The 22,228-nt window shown below is 36.4% G+C and overlaps 1 long non-coding RNA gene across 3 annotated transcripts in view; it reads left to right on the top strand.

Annotated features, from left to right (window-relative positions):
* Window positions 1-19,184, top strand: part of LOC141580294 (uncharacterized) — a 146,825-nt gene extending 127,641 nt beyond the window's left edge. For 2 of the 3 annotated variants that reach the window (XR_012512479.1, XR_012512478.1), the window contains one exon: window positions 340-6,933. This is a non-coding gene — a long non-coding RNA (uncharacterized LOC141580294). Of the gene's footprint in view, window positions 1-339; window positions 6,934-15,391 lie in introns of those variants that run through there. The other variant, XR_012512480.1, reaches the window with a different exon arrangement.
* The last annotated feature ends 3,044 nt before the right edge of the window (window positions 19,185-22,228 follow it).

Here is a 22,228-nt window from a genome sequence, read left to right as displayed (position 1 = left end):
GCACCTTGAGTATCCAAGAACCAAAATAATTGCTGCGGCTATTGCCGCATGCTTCCTGTCAGAAAACATATTCGAGCATTAGCTCAAGCAAAAGCACCTAAAATAGTGGATTTATGGTCTTTAACACTTGGATGAAACTGATTTGCTGGTCACATCATCTTCATTGTCCATGTTAACTCCCAAAGACAGAGAAGTAGTTTTATATACAATAAAGGCTTATATGAAGCTTTGCTCCCAGCTCCAAATGAATGCCAAATTTGAGTTTGAAAATGCTAGCAGAAATCTTTTCTTATAAGGATTTATTACTTTTATTTTCTCTTTTGCTCCTCCAACTTCTAGCTGGACCTGTGGACCTGTGAAGAACTGCTGAAACAGCTGTAGAGGAACTGTGTTGGAGGCAGTAACGGCTCCTTCAGCAGCAGAGAATAGAAGGCTCTCGAAAATGAAGTCTGTTGTCAGGAGACTTGCACCCATCCTGGCCTACTTCCAAGTGTGAGTGAAATAACATTTAATTTCTGAAGTGGAGATTTGAACCAAATCGTTCACCTCTCAAAGTTTAACCACCAAAGGGTGACAGTGATGTTTTAAAAAATTAAATTAAAATGTCTGGGTTTTGATAATAATTATAATATAACACTTACTCTTCTCAATTGTCTTTCACTCAATTTTGCCTTAAATTACCACTCAGATTTTTCATGTGTGACCCCTTGGAAGTAGAATTCTTTCTTTGGTGTTAGTATGTTATAAAGTTTTAGTTGCACACGTTGCTTTTAGATATTAAGTTTATTTCATTTGAAAACTTTACCAAATAATTTTCCTCTAGATTAAAATTAGCAGAAGATTTATCTACATTAGCTTTACAAATAGAGGGACCAAAGTGTATTGATTATCAGACTGTAAGGAATTATCTATTGCACAAAGGCCAAACCAAAACAGATAAGTGGCTTGTCATATAAACATTTATGAGCCAATGGAATGACAGTCCTCATTTGAAAGCAACTAGTATAAATTTGGCCTATACCATAGTGGGTGTGAAAATTGCAAGGTAAAATAAAACAGATGAGACCATATAAGTTTGAAATGGAAGAACAGATCACTGGCAACAGCTATTTACTTTCACAGTCACTAAAATAGGGTGTTTTGTTGTGAAAACTATCAATACACGGTGATGGATACCCTGCTTAAAGTGCCAATATGATGCCATTCTGAACTGCAAAACGATTTCATTACAAGTGTATGGGGAACCTTTAAACATGACATTACGATGCGACTATAATGTAAGATAACAATGGAAAAACAATTTCAGAGTAAGTGTAAGGAGACTATAACCATGCAGTTAGAAGGCCACTGGAATGTGAGATTATAATAGCTCAACATTAAAATGGTGAAAAGGATATGGCCAATTGCTTTTTTTTTTTTTAAACTGGAAATAACCTAGACAACATTTATACTCATGAATAGTAAAGTCATAGAATGTATTTTAGGGAGGAGGGAAGCTCCGCACCAGTATATCCGGCTCTTATCCTCATTCTGAAGTGTATTCCCATTTTTTTTTTTCCATTTCTTGAGGTTAAGTTGGAGATAGTTTTTGTTTGACCTTATCAATCTCTTTCAACCATACCACTTTGAAGATCTGTTGCAAGTTCAAAAACATTTTCTTTCTGACTCACATCTAGCCCTATGACTTGGCTGCTTTAGCCACCTATGGGATATAATTTGAATTCAACTAGGACAATTTTCTACTGCTCATTTTATCTCCCTGGCTTCCAGTTATCACTGGACCTCAGATGAAACCTTACCACTGGAATATATTTCTTTGAGACTAAAATGATTAAAAAAATTTTTTTGAGAGTATATAATAAATTAAAATTTAATAAACTTCAATTTATAAAATATTAGTAACGGTTAGAGTGGTAAACTTAAATGACCTAAGAGCATAGACTTTGTCATCAGACAGACCCGAGTTCATATTTCAGCCCTTCTACTTAGTTATGTATGAATATGTACAGGTCTTTACTTTTCTAAGTCTTGAGTTCCTCATCTGCAAAATGGGTCTAATACCAGTACTTAATTCTTAGAGTAATTGTAATGTGAAATAGATACCATGTGTAAATGCCTTGTACAGTGCCCAGCCAATATGAGGGATTTAATAAATATTATCTCCTTACAGATATAGAAAGGGATGAGGGAATGGGTCAAGACACTGGAGAGTAGTAAAGGAGAGAACACGGAGCATAGTGACAATGGCAATATGTTTAGGGAGAAGGTTTCTCCCTAATCTCGACCTACTTACAGTTTATTTTTGAGCTACTCCAATTCGATTCTAATTAAGCAGGCTCTTAGTCTCAATTATCTAAGGTATGCTTGTGTTTTGTTATCTCTTCCTGTTCTTCTGCATCTTTGGATTATTGTGTTTGTCCACAGTTATTGTCACACTTGATACTGTTCTATGTATGATAACAGGACATTCTGTCCTTAGGAGATGACTTGTGGCCACTGTCTGAGCTGGTCCTCACTGGGGCTCTTTACTCTAGGCTTCTATCTTGCATGGTGATGCCTTAAATAATCTCATCTTGGATTCCAATGTGGGGTGGTCATTTCCCAGCTCCTGAGATTACACAGAAGTGTGTAAGCAGGAATTTTATTACACCCCTGAACCAATTTTAAATCTGTTCATCCATATCAAACTTATAGGACCAATCCACTAATAAGGTCAAACACAGTTTTGTGAGCATAGAATAAAATATTTTCTCACCAGATATTTTCTTCTTGTAAGATTCTTTATTTTAGCTATGATATTAGTTTTTGTCTAAAGCCCTTATAGCATTACCAAGCGTTCTCATGAAGGAGTTACCTGGCTTTAAAAATACATTGTTACTCCAGTTTAGTGACCCCATTCACCATATGATTGGTTAGTTTCCTTAAAAGTCTTTTTATAGGGGTAGGAATAACTCACTCAGAGTGCAAGGCCCCTGTTGAACATACTTTATGGTCCTAGGCACTAGCAGAACCAGTCATTGAAGGTGATTCATAAATGATTTTTGGAGTAAACTTCATGTAGACTACAAACCAATCCAAATTATTCAAGGCAGTGTAATCTGGGTGACCTGGAATGCAATGCTGCAACGTAACTACTTTGCACTCAGCCCATAATGAGCACCAACTATGTGAAAGATGTGAAGATAATCATTTTCTCACATGGAGATAAGATTGAGGAAGAAACATACTTGCTGTGTGTCTCCTGTGTGCTAGACTTCTTATGCCTTACTTCACGCACTTAATCTTAAAAATAACCCCGAGTTGTTTTGTCATTTTATCATAAATATGCATTATCATTCATATTTTATAAACAATGAGACTAAGAGAGGTTGAGAGACTTGTCTGAGGCCACATACATGGAGTGTTGAAGCTAGCTTTGAACATGACTGTCCGGTTACAAATCCTCTGCTATTTACACTATCACATTGCTGCCCCTTGTGTGAATTCAGTTACAATCCAGTAGAGGAAAAAATAAAAGAACATAAAGGACTGGATGGCAAAGTAATCTGTGATAAGTACCATGTGAGTAGAATGAAAAGTACCAAAGGGTTTGAAAGAGGAAAAGTTTATTTTTGCCTGGGTTCTGTCATCACTGTGCCATTTATCTTTTTTTTTTATTTTCCTCTATCTTCTCCTTGGGGATGCTGTTTTCCCTCACTGGTGTGCGTCTCTGCTACCAAGCGGTGGTCCACATTGACTTCTTAAACTGCCTAAGCCAGTAATTATTGCCTAAAATAAAAACCTGAGTCCGTAGACTCCTTGTTATGTTCCAGAACTCTTCTATTCTCATTTTTTTTTTTTTCTCGAGAAGTATTTTTTCCCCTAGGTGACTCTTCTATCTCTACAATATGTTAAAAGTATACTTACTCTTTGAGGCCCAACCAAGTCAAATGCACCTTCTGGGAACTCTTCTCCCATCAGAATTAGTGACAATTTCTGTCTTGTCTCTCAGCACATTGTTTAGCATGGTGGAGTATCCTGGCATCAGGTTAAATTATATTTTCATTTAGGATTTGGACAGTTACTGGCACATCTGTCATACTAGTGAGGTGGACGTGGGACCTGATAGGAGTCCATTTAGCTGAGTTATGGAGAAGTGTCTTTTGGGGGCAGGAATGATATTAGGTAACAAGGGAATCCGAAACACATCCTTTGTCCAAAAACCATCATCTTTATGGTAAGAAGATGGGATTTCTTTGAAGAGTCCAACTTTTCTCCCACCAACATGTAGTTATGTCTGGGGAAAAAAGGTGGTGCAATGTGAAAGAGGATATAACTAAAACATCTGAAAACTATTTTCATATGAATTGTGAGATTTTGGGGACAAGAAGGTAGCATTGCTAGAAACCAACATTCAGAATAACATTGTATGAACATGGTATCATTGTTATGGCATAATACAGTAAGTGCATTGGGACTGTGGAGGTCACAGCCTGGTTTTAGGTTATCACAAGCTTCAGCACAGTATCTCTGTACCTGAAGTCTGCAGATTTCTGGGGGTAGGGGAGGTTAGGCTCCATGGTTAAAGGTTCACAATTCCATAAGCACATGATATATTGTCAATGGGCAAAACAGTGTTTCCTGAATGAATGCACTACTTCCTTTCAAATATGTGTAGAGATTCTTATGAATAAATATGTTTTTGAAATGATTATTAAACTTACAGTCACGTGTCATTAAGTATTTTTTCAATTAATAAACACTATAACATACCTATTTTTGGACAAATGTGAATATGAAACCTTTTAAGGTTAAAAAGGTGTTCCCATACTCACAGAGGATTATTGGTGAGTAGTAGAGTTAGTGACATCTGGTGGTGGCAGTTCCTACTAGACTGATTAGCTCCAAGAGTACTAGTTCTTCTTTGCTATTTAACACACAAACATTGGTGACTGGCATTTAGTAAGTCAATGTGGAATTAATGAATAAGAGAATGAATTAATAGTTTTTGGGTTGAGAAATGTCTATCCCTTCTACTATTGCATTCTGACTCATTGCATGGAAATCCATGTATAGGCCACTCTCTATGAAAGCAAGAAAAAAGTAAAAAAGAAAAAGAAAAAGATTACCGCTTTTCATCCAGTTAGTACACAAATACTGTGATAATTTATATTCTGATGGTACAGTCATGTGGACCAGGACCAGCCCATATACTGTGATGTGAACTCACTTCTACCCAGTGAGTCAGTTAAGAAGGGAATAATAATTTAATTTAGTGTACTTCACTTGTGACTGTCACAATAAACTCTGATGTATATTAGTTGCAAGAAAAAGATAACCCATGTAATTTGAACTTTCTTTTGCCAGCTTTAAAATGTGATTTGTATAAGTTTTGACTGAAAATGGAAAAACTCTGGTGAAGTTTTCAAAAGGAGTAAATCATGTTCTTGGGATAATTTCAATTAAACCATTTTCTATGCAGATGTGTCAGCTTTGGGTGTGTCATGAGCCAGATCTCCTAATATGCTTTCACACATAGGCCAAAAAATTGCTTCAAACTCTGTTAGATAAGCCTAGGCAGGTTTTTTCATTTCCCTTCTTCCTTACTTGTGGGACTGTCAACTCTCAGAAAATCTAGTGAAGCCCTAATTTATAAACATTCAATTTATCCTCATACTATTGAAGCATCATGGGAGGGGATATTAAGAGGAAGTAGAATTATGAAATTCAAAGAGAATTCCAAATGGTTTAAGATGAAAAGGAACTTAGAGATCATCATAGTCCAATCTGTCCATTTTACTGATGTAGCTGAAAATGTGAAGTGACTGGTACAACATTACGTTTCTAGTTGGTTGTAGAGTTAGGCCACCAAGACGTTTCCTGTTTCAAAACTTCTACTTGCTTTAGTCCCCATTAAAAACAAATCTATGTGTGTTTTGGCTTCAATGTCACCTCTTCCAACATTGGATGACTTCATAATTCTCTGTACTGCTATTCTCCATTTGTCCCTCTTTAGAGCCTCTTTCAGCTGACCTTTAAGGAAAGCAGCAGAAGGCTCCATTGCCTTCTGGCTTCTGGTTGGGTTTGACCAATGGGAGACTTGGCAGGGTACTGGCAGACAGGAGGAGAGAGAGATCAACACATTTATTACCCTCCAGGCCCAGACTGCAAGTCACTGGTGGCTATGTTTGATACTGAAACTCAGAGTTCCTGTTGGAAGATCCTTTCCTTTACCTATAGTTTTTTTCTTTGTGTTCTGATAACTGCTCCTTTCCTCTCTACTATGGCCTAAGGGTAGTAATGACTTTCCACTTTTACTAGTTCTAAGGTGTTTTGCTTTCCCTTATTGGTTTACCTTAATACTGTCTACACCTTTTAAAAAGTCCCTTTATTAAAGTCTCATCAATTACCTCGTTGAGTATAAAATCTGTTTCCTGCTCAAACACCAATGGATAATACTCCATCCTCTGTCACCTTATTTTTTTCCTTCATAGCACAAAATACAAGCTATTCTCAGCTTAAAAAATTTTGTTTACTTATTTATTCCCTGGATTTCCTGACCAGAATGTGCTTCCATGGCTTAGCACAGTGCCTGACACGTGGTAGGTAATCAGTACCTGTTTGTTTACTTAATGGTTCCAGACATACAAACTCGTAGTTCAAAATTCTTTCTACACATCACAGTGAGAACAACTCTGTAGAACTTTTAAGGGATGAATCTGCCTGAAGAGAAATTTTAACTCATTTCAATATAACTCATTTCCAATATAAATTGTATAGGCTTTTGTGGCTTAGTAGTTAGTTGCTATTTAATATTATTGTTTCCATGGTAAAAGGTACTCCAGATCAATCCATTTTTTTCCCCATTAGATTATAGTTTCATGAAGGCAGGAAACCAGTGTATCTTCTCCATGGTTGTATTCTGAAAGCTCACACTTCCTGCTACAGAGGTAAGTTCTTTGTGCTAAAGACCAAGCTAAATACTAGTGACTGGAGATGTATAAGGCAGGATCTCTCTCTTTGAGAGGCTCATAGTCTTACTGAAGATACTGACACACAAACAAGAGTCACACTGTAAGGCAATAGGTGATATAATAGAGGTTATGGGAAAGTGTTTTGGCTTTGCAGAGAAAGGAGAGAAGCTGGGAAACTCTTGACAGACATCTGGGTGAACGGAGTGTGGGATGGTCTTCTAGGACTTTCTGTTTCTGAAACAGTTTATTCAGGGGTGTAAGTTCAAAACTAACAGATTCTAAAATAAAATTTTTATTCCCCAATCCATTTAGAGCTGAGTATTTCATGTAAAACAGAACTTTTCTACTTCTTGATGTTGGCTTTATATTTTCCTTCTTTTATCCTTTTATTCAGGAAAAAAAGCAAAAGAAGTAAAAATGACTTTTGAATTTGGATTTTCTGAGTGTTGATTATGTCAAAAGATAGTAAAATCTGTTCAAAAGATGATAAACTGATTCTCCAAGTCTAGTCTTTTAAAGCATCATGAAACTTAGCTGAGATTGACTGCAGGAAAAAATGGAAAGAAAAACTTGTTATATTCCCCACCAGAGGGAGACAATTTTTTTCCTTTTGACTTTCAAAACTTAAATTCTGATTAATGCAGATTTGAAGACTACAATACAAGGTTTACTAGAGCTGATTAATACCCAGGGGGAAAAACAAACTTACAGTCTAATTTGTTTACTTTTGTCTTTTAATATCAAATTATTTTTCGAGATCTAAATTCTGTTCTGCCAGCACAGTAAATGCTACTTAACATGCATGGAACTTTAAGAGCTACTTGTTATTTCAATGTCGACTTTATCTCTAATTATATTAGTATGGATTCAGATAGGACACAGATAATATAAAAACATAGAATAATCTAGCATGAATTATTTTATAGTAAGACATTTACAAATCAACCCTAAATTAAGAGAGTCAGGGGGCATGGTGGTGGTGGAGGAGAAAGTGATAACAATGTCTCTTTCTATTGGCAAGACTAGATATTGGAATAAGATGAAACCAAGTCAGCCAATTTTCAATATGTTGAAACTCTACAAAATTTCAGAAAGAAATTAGCTTACAGTAGTTGCTAATTTAGGAAAAATGGTACATGCGCAATAGTTCCTTTCTATGAGATATCTGTGCTTAGTATAATTAAACATTTTATCAAAAATATAGAAAATTGTTAGAGATTTATAGTGTAAGACCTACTGTACTTTTAAAAAAAGTCCAATTTCATGCCCAATTTAATAGATACAGTGTTAGATCTACAAGTCCAGTGTAATTACTTGGACATTTCATTCTTCTCTATGGTTCTTTTTAGAAACAAGTTCAGATCTGACCTTGTGTAAATGCTTTTTAAATTGCTCTGAATCATTTTACAAATCCAATTAGTGCACAGTCAGATCGCCTCAGCTCACCTCATTTGACACAGGGTGCTGCTGAAGTAGTCTTACTGCTTATTATAATTCCTATTTACTTATTCTTTGTCATTTTCAGAATATGTACAACAAAAATATGTAATAATTCTCAGAAGCTCACATTTAAACGTGGGATAATGTGGAGGTACCGGGTAAAATATTTGTCTGGCTAGTAGTATGAGTTTCTCGTCATAATTCAGTGGAGGTAAATGGATGCTTTGGAAAAGCATAGAGTGTCACTTAAGTTTCACTTGCCTGAGGTATCATTTAATCAGCAAGCACAGTTAATAATTTTGCTTTTCTATTTGTCAAGATCTCAATATTTTTTCAATATGAAGTCTGCTCTAGTGTACTTTACATGACACTTTATAATTAGTGGTACTTGAGAATTTGGCAGTTTTAAAAATTCATACAACATTCTTAGTTACAATTTATAAATGATTTTAAAGTATAATTAACATTCATCTTTACAAGTTATATGCAAACAAATATGCAAATTCAGAAATAAATATGCAAACATATAAAATGTTTTTGAATTAAGTAGTCCTTAACATTTTTAATGAAATCAATATTTTATTCATATTTTGCACACAATTTTGAGTACTTGCCGATTTGGGGGGTCTACAGCATATATGCGTTTGCATATTGTAACCTCTAACTACTAGCAACGGGAAGGAAATGAGAATGAAGTGTTTTTTTTTTTCTTTTTTTTGGAGACGAAAACTGAAGGCTGATTTAGTAGAAAAATCCAGTAGATGCTGTTGAGTGGATTATTGATGCAATTAAAATGGCTCCTTATACTCTTAAACTTATAAGGAACTTCTGCTTCCTTAGATGACAAAACTCTTGTGGATCTCAAGAAGACAAAGTGGAGGGCATCAACAAATTGCCCCCTACTTTCTTGTGTGGCTACAAAGGCCAACAGATTTACAGCAGCTATGTATTTTTAACATATTAAAGCCTGAAAGCAGAAGAAGGCAGAATTCAGTATAAAATGAACAAACAATTATTGGGAAAATGCACCTTATATGGAGAAGTCGCTATGCAAGAGTATAGATTCAAAATTTATTCTGATTTTAAAAATGATCCCTTCTAAAAAGTTAACTGATTCAAGATCTTAGTTCACTCATTCAACAAATGCTCATCTTTTAGGCTGGGTTTCCATTCGTCCTCTGCAAGGAAGATTTTTCACTACCAGAGTCCTCTGTCTCTGAAATCTTGTTGGATTATAAGTTAACCAGGCAATGCTTTTTTTGTTTTTTTTGTTTTTTTTTTATGTGAACACCATGGGCAAGGAATATGTTCAATGCTAGTGGGGGTTCAAAGAAGTATCCAAAATAATTAACTAGCATCACACAGTTTAGCTTTAAAATGTTCTCCAATTTTTACAGGTATGCATGCTTTATTATCATTTTCAAATGAGAAAATTCTTGAGGGAAAAAATTCATTTATACAAGAGATAATGAGAAGAATTTGTTTTTTGAGTGGCATCTCTGATGAATTAGTAGTTGCTCACTGGTATGCTCTGTAAAGAATGATTCTGAGGCTGTGGCGTTAGCAGTACCAGCATTGCCATGTTTTTGTTATTCTTGCTCAATCTTTTTTCTAAGAAATAGCATTTCTTTTACTAGAGAATGAGGGCTTCGTGACCTATTTAATTTCCCCTTTGTAACTGCTAGAAATTCGGCAGAGAGTTTTGATATAAATTTCTTATTTTATTGCTCGACTTTTTTCTTTTATTTTGTATGTCATGTTACCGTACTGTAGTTCGTTTTTGAAAGCTGGTTGCTTTAAGTCTTTTTGAAAGAAACAAATCATTACATATACTTACTTCTTCCTATAAGTTTTATGGTGCCTAGCATAGGTCCAGGACCCTAAGGAGGCATAGAATAAATGCACTTTGAATGGAGAACACTGAAAGGTCCCATATGGTAGATGTACAGCGACACGATGCATGAGTAAGGAAGTGAATGAATGAATGAGTTCAGAGGGAATTTGAACCATGAGAAAAATCATGATGGTTTGTGATTTATCAAGGAAAGCAGCTGACGAATCTTGGCAGATGCCTTAAAAAGCACAGAATGATGACTGGAAGAAGAGGAAATGGCTTAGAGGAGAATAGAAGTTTAGCAAGAAGAATTTAGAAGGACAGGAGCCATCATGTAATAATATTTGATTCCTCTCCATGGGCATATTTGCTTGTGTGGAATATAAAATTTCAGGGAGCAAGAATTTTTAAACATTAATTTAGAACACATTAGTGTGGCCTTCTACAGAGTATACCTGGGTGTTTTTAGGTTGTTTGAAGATGATCCTCTTACCTATATTATTTCAAGTTCAAAAATTAAAAATTATAGGGTATGATAACTTGAACTTGTAGATTTAGGGTAAAATTATTTATTTAGATGCCTCACAAATTAATTTTCCCTCATAGAATCAGAATAAGCAATGGAAATTCTGTTTTGCAGCAAGCTGCTCCATAATGTCTGTGGGGACTGGTTTTGTTTATTTGCTGCTATATGGTAGTCTTAGGTAAACAACATACAGCTATATCTATGTGCATCTGGGTAGACCTAAACATTTTTACTATGCAACTTAAAAATGAAAAAGCCAAATCTGCTACACTTAGAGAAACAGCTAAATCCCATTCAGCGTAAAACAAACCCCTACCACCTTCTTGTCAAGCAACCTTGGCCTTTAAAGACCATCTCCACACAGTCACTTCCATATGCCTTTCATTCTTCCCATATTCTAGGATTTTTTTTTTCTCAACGTTTTGTTTCTCTGGGCTGAATTTCATCTCAGTTGATTGCCCAATTCACTTTTCATAATTGTTTTTTGAATTGTCTTAAATTCTCAAATGGATTATGATAATTTGAAAATTAACAATGGCGCCTTAATTGCATGGGGCTGTGTGATCTACAAAACTCTGTTGGCTGACGTTTTTACCCCCACCTATAATTTTTTTTAAAAACCAAATGCAAAAAGGTAGAAACACATGTAAGTATAAAACACACGTGGTTGTGATTTACAAAAATGTTTGACTTTCTAGTATTTGGAAATCAACCACAGACACTTGCAAAACCATTTTACTACAGAAGTTATTTTAAAAAATTCAATTGGATTTTCTTTCTCTCAAAGTTAGTTTCTTTTGTGGAAGCAACAACATATGCAAGCAGGGCAACATTTTCTGGATCTGTATGGAAATGAGGATTCAGGAAAAGTAATTATTATTCTTTAATTCTCTAACTTTGACTGGGCTCTCAATGCAGCTTGGCAATCCTTTCACATGTCCCGATGGACTTCCTCTAGAGTTCCTCTTGAGGCAGCTGTTTGAAACCTTTAAACTCATGCGATTATTCTCATGCCCCTCATTCTCAGCCTTTACCTTTACTTTATAATTTACAGAGACTATAGCAGCTCCAAGCTATCTCCTTGGACTTTCTTTGCTTCTGCCTACAGACTCATCTATAGAAGCACACATCTCTTTTCTTTTCTCTCTTTCCATTTCCCTTCCCTTCCATCAGTATGCATATTTTTACTGATTATCTACTACTCTGATTCTTGAAAAACAAAGGGAAGTGGAACATGGTCTCTGCCCCCACAGATAATTATAATGTAGGGTAGAAGAAAGATAAGTAAATAGGCAAATACAATTCATGATATAAAGTCTACATATAGAAAATACTCATTCCGATGTTTGTGGGGATCAAAGAGGACTTATTTCTAGATGGAGCGTGAGGGATGTTTAGGAACCATCTAGGTCGTGTGGGGCCAAGGGTGAGAGTTCCAGGAAGAAGGAGCAATTCTACCAAAATTCAAAGGAGAGATGACAGTAATGTTCATATAACTTCAAGGAGTTCAGTGTGATTGGAACACAGGGTTTGGGTGTGTATTGTAAGAAATAGGTCTGGACAGGAGGCAGGGACCAGGTCATGGAAGGCCACATGAGCCATTTTAAAGAGTTTGGAAATTGTATAAAGGCAATGAGAAACTACTGAAAAATGTTAATATTATACAGAGGAGTGACATCATCACAGTCATATTCTGGAAATATCACTCTCATTGCTGTGATAATGAATTAGGTGATGGTAAGGGTGGTGGCAGGAAGTTTGGTTAAAAGGCTGTGGCAGAAATCTAGGCAAAGTGGCCTTGATCTGATCTCGTAGAGTGGTAATATATAGAGGTAAATATAAGCAGTGGGTTTTATTGATATCAAAGAACAATGATGTAAGAGACTTGGTAATGGATTGAACTATCCCTTTCTATTATGTTCAGTTCCTTTCTATCCCATTTGGCATACTTACCCATAAAAATATAGCATTTCTCACATTTATGTTATCTTTCTGTTATATTATAGGGTCTGTAACTAGGACCCTGTTTGATTAATCTGTGTCTCCATTGCTCAGCTTGATGCTTTGTGGATAACAGATAAGCTATCAATGCTGGTTGACTGAGTGACTTAGTTTCCCTGGGTAATGTTAGATATTAATTTTTAGACCATAGCTCTGTCAGATTATCTTCTCCACCCCTCTCATTCTTCCATTCATTATAGAACCATAGAGAATGCTTCCCAGTTTGAATATTAAAAAACACCCTGCAAGTGACAATTTATTCTTTTTAAACTCTTTATAAATATTTATTTTTAAAAATGTGAAGCCAGATACTCTATCATTCCTTTATTAGCTTTCTATTACTACTGTAAAATTTACCACAAACTTAGAGGCTTAAAGCAACACAAATTTATTATTTCACAGTTTCTATAGATCAAAAGTCCAAGATGGCTTCACTGGGTTCTATGTTCAGCATATAGCAAAGCTGAAATCAAGATATTGGCTAAACTAGGCTTTTATATGGAAGCCCTGAAAAGATTCCTTTCCAAGGTTATTTGGCTGTTGGCCAAATTCAGTTCCTTGCAGTTATAGGATGGAAGTCCCTCTGTCCTTGCTGGTTGTCAGCTGAGGGCTGCTGTTAGCTGCTAAAGACCACCCACGTTTCTCTTCACCTGGCCTCCTTCCTCTTCAAACTAGCAATGGCAAGTCTTGTTTTGATTTTCTCAGATTTCCCCTTTTGACTGTGCTCTCAGATTTTTAGGACTCATATGATTACATTGGGGCCACTGGTATAATCCAGGGTAATCTCTTAATTTTAGGGTCAACTGATCAGTAACCTTAATTACATCTACAAGGCTCCTTTTGCCATGTGATGTAATATATTTATGGGCATGATATTTTGTCATATTCACAGTCTGGAGATTAGAATGGGACATTTTAGGAATTCTACTTATTACATTCCTATTTTAAATTGGGAAAAGTTATATAAGACATTAGACACCACTATAATGTCATATTGTAAGTTAATCAGTAGTGTTGGGCATAATTTTTTCGCGATAAGTGCCCTGTAATTTTATCTTATATCTATCATTGTTATGTACTGAAGTTTTAGATTTGTTTTTTTTAACCTTTCCACCCTTCTGCCTGAACCTACTGTGTTGAATGGGGAAAGGATCAGTCTTCCATAGCCAAGATGCCTGGATAAGAATGTCCGAATGGTGCAAAACATACATATATGATTTTGTGACCAGAAACAATTATAGAGAAAAGTTTTTAGCTTGAGGAAGGAGAGAGGAGGCAGTGTGAACCTACTGTAATCATGCCAAGCACTTATGATATCTGATCCTGAGGAATAGAGAAGCAGAACTTTTCATTTTGGATAATCAAAATTCCTTGATAGCCCCCATATTCAGATATGACTTTTTATTTAATACATATTTAATGAGCATCTGTCAGGTTCTCAGGCACTATTCTATGCACTAGGAATAGGATGTTGGATAAGGCATGCCAGGTTCCTGTCTTCTTGGAACTTCTTGTTGCTGTGTACTTTGGCAGACAAAGGAGTAAAATGGCAAAAAGAGGAGAGATGGGGGTGGTGATCTCTTCTCATATGAACCAAATGCTCTTCTCATATGCTCAGAGAGCTTCAGATACTGATTTTTCTCTTTTCCTGAAATGGAGCTGATACAGTTTGGATGTTTGCCCCTCCATGTCTCAAGTTGAGATGTAATCCCTAATGTTGGAGGTGGGGCAGATCATGGGGCAGAGGTTTGAATCATGGGGCAGATCCTTAATGAATGGCTCAAGGCTGTCCCTTTAGTATGAGTGAGTTCATGTGAAAGCCATTTGTTTAAAAGAGCCTGGCCCCCTCCTTTCTCTCTCTCTTGCTCCCTCTCTTGCCATGTGATGTGTCTGCTCCCCTTTCCCTTCTGCCATGATTGTAAGCTTCCCGAGGCCCTCACCAGAAGCTGAGCAGATGCTCATCCAACACTTGTACCCCCTACAGAACCATGAGCCAATTAAATGTCTTTTCTTTATAACTTTCTCAGCCTCTGGCATTTCTTTATAGCAATGCAAGAACGGTCTAACATAGCAGCCTTGGAGGGCTGAAGGAGAGATGGCCTTGACCAGTTTGACTCAGCAGGGATGTAGGTCATAGAGGCAGATAGAGTTGGAAAAATATTTCAATTAAACATTAGTGAGTTTTCTTTTTTCAAAATGTTTAGCATAAGGAAAAGAAATGTCTAAAGAGAAAGTTTCAAGGATGTCTTTAAAAATTCAACTGACAAAGTCCCAGTTTGTTGTATAGAATATTGGGAACATCTGGTGATACAAGAAATAGTTAATGGTTCTTTTGCTTTTGTATTATCACCTTGTTTGGTGTACTGAGGCCCTCATGAGTTCCCAAAGAATATCAGGATATGAATACAAATTGCCAATCTTGTAAAATCTGGACTTGTCTTCCTTTCATTCAATGCTCAGAACACCAATATCATTGAGCTTGTTTGAGAATAAAGATGAGGAAATTGTCAGTTATTCAATATAGCACTAGCAAATGAAAACAATATTTGAGAGGCCATTTATTACCAATTTCAATTCAGCTTCATTTGGGGATACAAATGTATCGTGAGTATTTATCCATTTCTTCTTCTTTTTTAGGGAAACAAAAACAGAAACCAAGATATCTATGACACCTAGTGTTATAAGGAGATGAAAGCACTTGTAATCATGAGGGCACTGAGACAAGGTAACAGACAAATTTGTGTTCATAAAACCAGGAATCTTACTGATGACTTTTAGAAAAGGTGGACATACAAATAAAAACCAACCTTCTTCTTGGTGAGGATTTGACCCTGGCTCCATAATAACCCCAGAGCTGATAAGCACAAAACTGGAGTCCAGTTTTTATGCAAGTGTAACAACTGTGCCACTTCTACCTTGAATTATTTGTATGTACTGGGGAAATTTTTTTACTTTTTCTGAACCCATAATTAAAAAAATCCATATGACTTGGATAATAAACCCACTTCCTAGAATTTATATGCCTATAAAATATTATATGAAATACATAGTACAATATTGAGCACATGGTTTGTATTTAATATGTGGAAGCTAGTATTGCTAGTATTGTTGTTTTTATAAACAATAGCACTTTTATCTACACAATTCTCAAACTTTCCCCCTGAAGCCCAAGATACTTTAGTACATTAATTATTAATCTCAATGCACAGACTGAGAAACTGACAAAAAAATATGCAAGCCCCAGAGTGGATAAAGAAAATTCCAGGTGTCCATATTCTTTGTCATGTAATTCGCCACTGTAATTCAGTCTTCTACCTGACGATGACCTTTACGAGACTGCCTCAGAGTGATGAAATTGTTCAACTCATTGGAGTGGCACCATCAAAATGACCTGATAATGTCAACACAATTGTCCTTGTAATAAGCAGAAGAGTCCTTTAATTCCTTTTCTGCCTGTAGTTCCAGGGCTACACAACCCCAGCAAAAAGCAGAAGCAGTGAAGGAACAATGATTTGGAATGATGCTAATGGCTGATGTCTCAGAGGAGGCAAACACTCTTCTGCAGACAACCTAATTTCTTGAACTCTCAGCCTTCTTTGGTTTGACTTTGGATTGTTAACCCTTTACTTCCTGAAACTGTGTCTGACTCCCGTGCCTTTGGAGTATAAAATTCCCAGTATATCATCTTCACTGATTTTAGTTCCTGTTTCACAAGCTGTGCATCACAGACCTTTGTCTTGCAGTTATCCATGCTCTGGATGACCAACTTCAGCCTAAAACCAGAAGCAGACTTTTCCAATCAACTTTTGCAAATTCAAGGGGAGAGAAAGAAGATAACCATGTAGGCCCTTGGATGTTACTTCTCTTAGGGGAAAAAGAAAGAATATATAACTTGATATTTTTACTGCAGTCTCCCCGAACCTCCCACCCATTGTGCTGCGAGCATCATTATTAATCCATAGCTCCTCTGGAATTTTATGATCATGTTGAATTCATTGTCATCTCCAGAAAAGAACAAAGTATAGTGTGGGCAATTTAAAACCATATTCAGTTGCTTTATTTTGGCCAAAAACTTAAACATTTTTGTTCTTTATTTTTTTTTTTTAGCTTGTTAAGCCATTTGGAGATCTACTGCTATAGATTAAACCAAACAGGTCTGAGCACATAGTATAATTTTGTGATGCACACATGTGTGTATTCCCTTCCCTTCCCTGCACACACACACACACACACATTCTATCAGCATGTCAGATTTATAGAATTTGAAATTCTCCTTTTTCTAAAGAATGGTATAACATTTGCATAAAATATCAGCTTACATTTTGTGAAATTTGACAGATTACTCATAAATCTTTCTTTCTCTCTTAATCTGTTCTTGACATGTCCCCAAAAGTTTTGAGATGGCCTTAGTCATGTCAAGTATTTTGTTGACATCAATAGGAATTTTACTCATGTAAAAAGCCCTGGATTGGGTTGCCAGGCACATGAGGCAGACAAGAAGCATTCAAAAGTTGCCAATGAATAAGAAGTGTCAAATAAGTGTCTACCATAAGAGCAAATATTCCTGGGTATCCATTAACTGCATAAACAAAACATATTTGGCAGTGTGCTGTTTGACGTGGACTTACAAAGCAGTTTGCCAAATCATTTTTTTCTTTCTCTCTGTGAAATATCAGTGAAAGAAAAAAGAGGGGGATGGTGGTTCCATTATAATTATACAATATTGTATAAGAAAGATAGGTTATTTGATAGTCAAGATATGTATAGTGCATAGAAGCAACAATTTGGCAGGGGAATTGATGCCCCTTTCACCAATCTTCTCAGCACAGGCTTATACAAAGCCAGTCCCATGACTTATGGTCCCATTCTTGAGTAAAGCACAATTCAATATCTCTTGATTGATATTTAAAAAATTGTTTAAAGCAAATGTTCTTCTATTTCTGTCTTAGCATTTATTTTTGTATGCATATGACTAAGGCTGTTTCTTTTTGGTAAATTTAATTTGCTACAGTTTGGCCCCCAGCACTGAAAGAATGGCATCCTCTGATATAGGGCTGCCAACTATGGCAAGTAGCATTGCAAAGTATATATTCCCTATACTTTTCAAACTTCTCAGATGCAGTCACTGACATTTGGCTTGATCAAGGAAACCCTAGGGATTAGAAAAATATAAAGCATACTACTGTACTGACATGCAAAATGTCTTATAATCTGTCTTTATCTTTCATGGCTGCAGTGATCTGGATAAATTAGACCAAATTGGGCTAAACACTGTCCTTGGCTACACTCACGTAACTGTTTTCAGCGACTAATAGGAGCTGTGTGTGCACATCCAAGGATAGGATTTGGCCCCTTTTGTCTTTGCACAAACAGTTGCTTTAGTTGATATGATTATTCCTGAATGACTGTTTTATAAGCAGTGTTTTTGCCCAGTTTAAATCTCTTTTCACTTTATTCTTCATAGTCAAGACATTTATGAATATGGAAACATGTAACCTAAAATCTTTGGCTTCTAGAAAAATAAAAATCTCCATGATAAAACCTGTGAAAATTGCAAATGAATTGGGAAAGAGGTAAAGCAAGTCATATAAACGTTGGCAAAAACAGAAGTAACACTGAGTAAATGTGTTAACACTCATTAATGGTAACAATCTGATTAAATTTTTTGTGTGAGATTGTAGATTATCATGATTTTAATTTGTATTTCACCAACTATTAATAGGATTGAACATCTTTTCATATGTTTATTGAGATTAGAATTGTCTTCTATTCCTATTTCCTAATCTTTTCCCAATTATATTGTTGGTCATTTTCTCTTGGATTTATAATAATTTTAATAGTGTGGCCAATTGTCCTTTCTCTTTTTTCTTTTTTTTGAAAGAAAAAAAAAGAGAAAGAAAGGAGAAAAAAAGAATGAAAGAGAGAAAGAAAGAGGAAGAGAAAGAGAGAGAGAGAAAACGGGAGTCTTGCTTTGTTGCCCAGGCTAGAATGCAGTCTAAAAATGGGTATGAAAAACCTCTTTTATGCCAATAATTGTGTTTAACAATGGAGACAGGAAGGAATAAGGGAGGAAAATAACAAACAAGCATCCAACCAATATTTCATTTAAACCTGTGAAATGCTATGCAGTTACTGAGGAGTGATTTACTTCCAATTGTGTAGTCACTTTTAGAGTAGGTGTGATGTGGTACTGAGAAGTATGTATGTTTTGTGGATTTGGGGTGGAGAGATCTGTAAATGTTTATTAAGTTTACTTGTTCCAGGTCTGAGTTCAAGTCCTGGATGTCCTTGTTAATTTTCTGTCTTGTTGATCTGTCTAATACTGACAACGTGATGTTAAAGTCTCCCACTATTATTGTGTGGGAGTCTAAGTCTCTTTATAAGTCATTAAGAACTTGCCTTATGTATCTGGGTGCTCCTGTATTGGGTGCATATATATTTAGGATCATTAGCTCTTCTTGTTGCATTGATCCTTTTACCATTATGTAATGTCTTTCTTTGCCTCTTTTGATCTTTGTTGCTTTAAAGTCTATTTTATCAGAGGTGAGAATTGTAACTCCTGCCTTTTATTTATTTATTTTTTGCTCTCCATTTGGTTGGTAAATCTTCCTCCATCCCTTTGTTTTGAGTCTTTGTGTATCCTTGCATGTGAGATGGGTCTGGATGCAGCATACTGATGGGTTTTGGCTTTTTATCCAATTTGCCTGTCTGTGTCTTTTGATTGGGGCATTTAGTCAATTTAAATTTAAGATTAATATTAACATATGTGAGTTTAATACTGCCATTTTAATGCTAGCTGGCTGTTTTGCCCGTTAGTTGATGTAGATTCTTTATTATGTTGATGCTCTTTACCTTTTGGTATATTTTTGGAATGGCTGATGCTGGTTGTTCCTTTCTATGTGTAAGTGCTTCTTTCAGAATCTCTTGTAAAGCAGGCCTGGTTGTGACGAAATCTCTGAGTACTTGCTTGTTCACAAACGATTTTATTTTTCCTTCACTTATGAAGCTTAATTTGGCTAGATATGTAATTCTGGGTTGAAAGTTCTTTTCTTTAAGGATGTTAAATATTGGCCCCCACTCTCTCCTGGTTTGTAAGGTTTCTGCCGAGAGATATGCTGTAAGTCTGATACGCTTCCCTTTGTGGGTAACTGGACCTTTCTCTCTGGCTGTCCTTAGCATTTTCTCTTTCATTTCAACCCTGGTGAATCTGACGATTATGTGCCTTGGGGTTGCTCTTCTTGAGGAATATCTTCGTGGTGTTCTCTGTATTGCCTGGAGTTGAATATTGTCCTGCCTTGCTAGGTTGGGAGTTTTCCGGAATAATATGCTGAAGAATATTTTCCAGCTTGGTTTCATTCTCTTCATCACATTCAGGTACACCTATCAAATGTAGATTAGGTCTTTTCACATAGACCCATATTTCTTGGAGACTTTGCTCATTCCTTTTTACCCTTTTTTCTCTAATCTTGTCTTCTTGTTTTATTTCATTGAGTTGGTCTTTGACCTCTGATATCCTTTCTTCTGCTTGGTCAATTTGACTGTTGAAACTTGTGCATACTTTGTGAAGTTCTCGTATTGTGTTTTTCAGCTCCATTAATTCACTTATATTCCTCTCTAAATTATCTATTCTTGTTAGCATTTCATCAAACTTTTTTCAAGGTTCTTAGTTTCTTTGCATTGGGTTAGAACATGTTCTTTTAGCTCACAGAAGTTTCTTATTATCCACCTTTTGAAGCCTGATTCTGACAATTCATCACACTCATTCTCCATCAGTTCTTGTTCCCTTGCTGATAAGGAGTGGCAATCCCCTGAAGGAGGAGAGGCATTCTGATTTTGGGTGTTTTTAGCCTTTTTGTGCTGGTCTCTTCCCATCTTTGTGGATTTATCCACCTGTCATCTTTGTAATTGCTGACTTTTCAGATCAAGTCTCTGAGTGGATGTCCAGCTTGTTGGTGATGATGTTATTTCTGTTTCTTTGTTTTCCTTAGGTGGACGCCCCTCCCCAATAGAGCTGGCCCTTCCCGGGTTTAGCTGTGCTTGCTGTGAAACTCTCAACTGTCAGCATTTCCAATTGCTGTGTTTTTTTGTGGGGATGGGACCAGCTGAGCCCGATCACCTGGCTCCCTGCCTCTGAGCCCCCTTTTTTTCTTTTCCTAATTGAATGGTCGATTCTCTCCCAGGTGCCCCAGTCACCCGCCAGAAGTGTGCTGGGTTCTATGCAATTTCCCGTGCAGCCACCAAGCTGGCTGAAATAGCCACGCTGAGATTCCTGGTGCTTTTCTGCCCAGGAATCTCCTGGTCTGGCTCCCCACTTCAGTCCCCTTTTCAATCAGCTGAATGGGTGACTCTGCCTTCCTGGAGTTCCAAATGCCAGCGCAAAGGGCACCCAGTCCTGCATACTCCGCACTGAGAACCACCACACCGGGACGCTGGCAAAATAGCCGCGTCGGCCAAAAGTGTCATGCTGGCGACCCGTGGGGCTCCTCCGCTGGTAATCTGCTGGTCCTTGGGCAACAAAAATTCGTCTGGAAGTCTGGCGTCCACTCACTCCCTGCGCCTTCACTGGGAGCTGCAATCCTGAGCTGCTGCTAATTGGCCATCTTGGATCTCTCTCCCCACAATCTGATTAAAATTTTTATAGCACATCGATCCTTAGCCTTTCAAAAGGGGAATCTGCCACTGAATAATATTTTTAAGGAAAATACATGTCAGCAAATACATTTATTTATTCAGATGCAAAAAAGCTAAAATAAACTCTCAATGTAACTCCACCCTCTCCCCTCAGAAAATTATTGCATAAATCTCACTATTTTCCAGAGGATAAACCTTTTGAAATAGAAGAGAACCAGTGTGACATAAAAGTTTTTATTACTGAAAATTGCAACTTTGGCTCATCTTTGAATTTTCTCCTAGAAAATAATAAATACAATCAGTGCCTTAAGGTTTTGGAAAGGACTTCTTACATAAATCAATACATGATATGAATAAAAAGGAAGACACTGTAATTTCTTGACTTTCTGAGGCAGTTGCAAGGATTAGCTCATTTCCTTTGTGCTTTGAGCAAATCTTATTTATAGTTCCTTATTTTCCATTTGTTGAAGATCATCAATTTAAGAATGTATTTAGTTATACATTGGAACATGGACTTTCAAAAGTTCATAAGTATACACACTATCCATGCCAATGTGTAAATAATTGCAAGTTAAATGTTTTACTTTTTTTAGGGGTCATAATCCTTTACATAAAATTTAAGCAAAATAATCCCACTGAGTTCTTTGGTCAGTAATTTGTCTAAGATAATGGACTTATTTTTTACTACCTGCCAATGTGAACAGGTTCCAGGTATTTGAGATCTGTCATATCTTTGCTTGAAACATTTTGAATACCAACTCCAAAAACTTGACATTAATAAAACATTAAAGTTCCAACTTATGCCCATAAAAGTCAAGAAATACAGAGTTAAGGTCGACCCAG

This window comes from Saimiri boliviensis, chromosome 11 (genome assembly GCF_048565385.1).
Source record: "Saimiri boliviensis isolate mSaiBol1 chromosome 11, mSaiBol1.pri, whole genome shotgun sequence".
In the NCBI taxonomy this organism is placed as follows: Eukaryota; Metazoa; Chordata; class Mammalia; order Primates; family Cebidae; genus Saimiri; species Saimiri boliviensis.
Note: the sequence above shows the minus strand (reverse complement) of the source record. Positions and strands in the feature narration are given on the sequence as shown.